This window comes from Mastomys coucha, unplaced genomic scaffold (assembly GCF_008632895.1).
Source record: "Mastomys coucha isolate ucsf_1 unplaced genomic scaffold, UCSF_Mcou_1 pScaffold22, whole genome shotgun sequence".
NCBI lineage: Eukaryota > Metazoa > Chordata > Mammalia > Rodentia > Muridae > Mastomys > Mastomys coucha.
The window spans coordinates 242,759,762-242,762,244 of record NW_022196905.1 but is presented as its reverse complement, the minus strand read 5'-3'; positions in this window follow the sequence as shown (position 1 = coordinate 242,762,244).

Sequence of the window (2,483 nt, the reverse complement as noted above, 5' to 3'; positions counted from 1 at the left end):
TTGAGGGACCCAGAGGGAATGGGGACTCCACAAGAAGACTAACAGAGCCAACTAACCTGGACCTTTGGGGGCTCCTAGAGACTGAACCACCAACCAAAGAACAGCCATGGTCTGGACCTAACCCCCAGCACATATGTAGCAGATGCAGCTTGGTCTTCATTTGGGTCTCCCAACAACTGGAGTGGGAGCTATCCCCAACTCTGTTGCCTACCTGTAGATCCTGTTCCCCTAACTGGGCTGCTTGTCTGGCCTCAGGTTGAAGAGAATGTCCCTAGTCCTGCAGTGACTTGATGTGACAGGGTGGGTTGGTACCCAGGGAGTACTCAGAGAAGGGGAGGGGGTGGGGCAAGAGGCTGTGGGAGAGGAGTATGGGAGGGGGGCTGTGATGGGGTATTAAATAATAAATAAATAAATAAATAAATAAATAAATAAATAAATAAATAAATAAATGAAAATGAAAGAAAGGACTAGGGAGACATTTTTCTTTGTTTACCTAGCTGGAAACTGAGGCTCTGTTGGGACAAATCAACAAGGTACAGAGCTGGCTCCAACCTGTTTGTTCCTTCTGGGCAGCTGAGAAAGCTGAGAGGATAAGAAGTGTAGCAGGAAATGATCCTAGGGTCGTGTCCTGATATTGGATGGTGAGGCTCCTGGCTATACCTAGGTTTGTGATGATCATCTCTGGCCTGTTAGCACAGCCAAGGAATGCCTGGGGTCTGAGTGGCTCTGTGTGGATGCCGTTGCCTTGGCAAAGAAGATACACTGTTGCAGTCAAAAGCTCAAATTACCAGAGGGGAAAGTCAGCCCTGTTTCCCTGCATGGCTGCTTCTGGGAAGGTCTACAGCTATCCTATACCCGCGTTCTGCCAAACCTATCCTGGACACCTAAAGGTTCTTTTCAGCCACACTGTATGTGTGGCCTTGGGAGGAGGGGTGTGTGTCATAAACGGCCCACTTGGGTTCCTGCTGGGAAGCAGTGTGCTGACTCTAGAAGCTTCTAACTGGTCAGGAGAAGCAGAAGCCCCTAGTTCCCTCTTCCCACTGAGCCTTATCCAAGAAACAAAAGCCAGCAGGGACTTCCTAGGCCTCCATGATCCTTCCTTCAAGGACATATGAGCAGGTTCCTTGGCTCAGCCTTTGCTTACTTTGAGGGCCTTAAGAACAAAAGAACCCTGCATCATAAACCTCTTAACCTTATCCCTTAGCCAGTTTCCTCAATTCAAGGCCTTTTAGGTGTTGCCAAGGAGACTAATGCAGTACCAGAAAGCCTGGCTCAAGTCTCCATGGCAACCGGCTGCAGCCCACTAAGGTCCATCTATGTATGATGTCACCTGAGCTCCAAATGGGTGCCCTTCCACCCCCACCACAGTCATTGCAAACGTCTAAGAGCAAGTCCCTGTCCTAAAGTACGTCACAGCCAGTACACGGGCATAGACACGCAGACACACACACACACACACACACACACACACACACACGCCCAGTCTTCACCCTAGAGATGAGCAAGGAAAGAATAGGTCATGATATCCAGTTCAGGACTGGGTACCTGAATGCTGGAAGAGAGACAAACGGGGAACTAGACACCCAGTCTGCTCCATCACCTCTCCTTCCCTCTGAGACTATCCCCGTTTTCACCCAGCGTCTGAGAAAAGGGAGCTCCGAGGCAGTGGTGGTACTACATCTATTTTTGCCATTGAAAAGGGGTCTGGCACACAGGTATGGCTCAGAAGTGAGTCTTAAACAGAGCAGAAACCCTTGGGATTAGTTCCGGAAAGCTACCCCTCACCCAGTCCCCACATTCATGCCCCTCTTCAGTGAGATGTTTATGAACAAAAGGCCCAGCATGGGGCTCAGCAGCAGGAAAACTATAAAGGGGTTGGCTCCTTCTGGAGTCCCCCACTGTCAGCCTGGATCTCCCCAACTCTGGGCAACCTCATGCCCAGAAGCAAAATGGCTAGGGCCAGGGTTAGATATTTTTAGCAGTTACTGGCAGCTGCTTGGCATGCTTAGAGTTAGGTTGGGACTTGAGTTTGAGTGTTCCTTTTTCTGGACCTGTAGTTTCCCTCCAGGAGACAAGCACCTAGCAGGCTCTATCAGAAGATTCTATTGCACCCACTGAACCTCCTAAGGGACCCCAAGTATTCATGGGTGACCCTAGCCTTCAACCTGAAGCGCGGTCCCGTTGGGAGACTCTTTAAGTCCCAGCACAGGACAGGAATAGGAAGGACTAAGTGTTGAAGTTAGAAATGCCTAAATTCTGCTTAGGTCCGTGCCTGGAGGAATAGGCTCCATAGGTTCTGAGTGTGTCCAGTCCATAACACGTCTACTGGCTTGGGTTTAAATAGGCCAGGACTGAACAGAAGGGAAAATTCATCTTTAAAGAGACAGACCTAATTTTTCTCCAGATGGAGTTGTACTTTTCACTGGTCCAGTTACCCACTACTGGCAGCCTCTGTATCACACACACACACACACACACACACA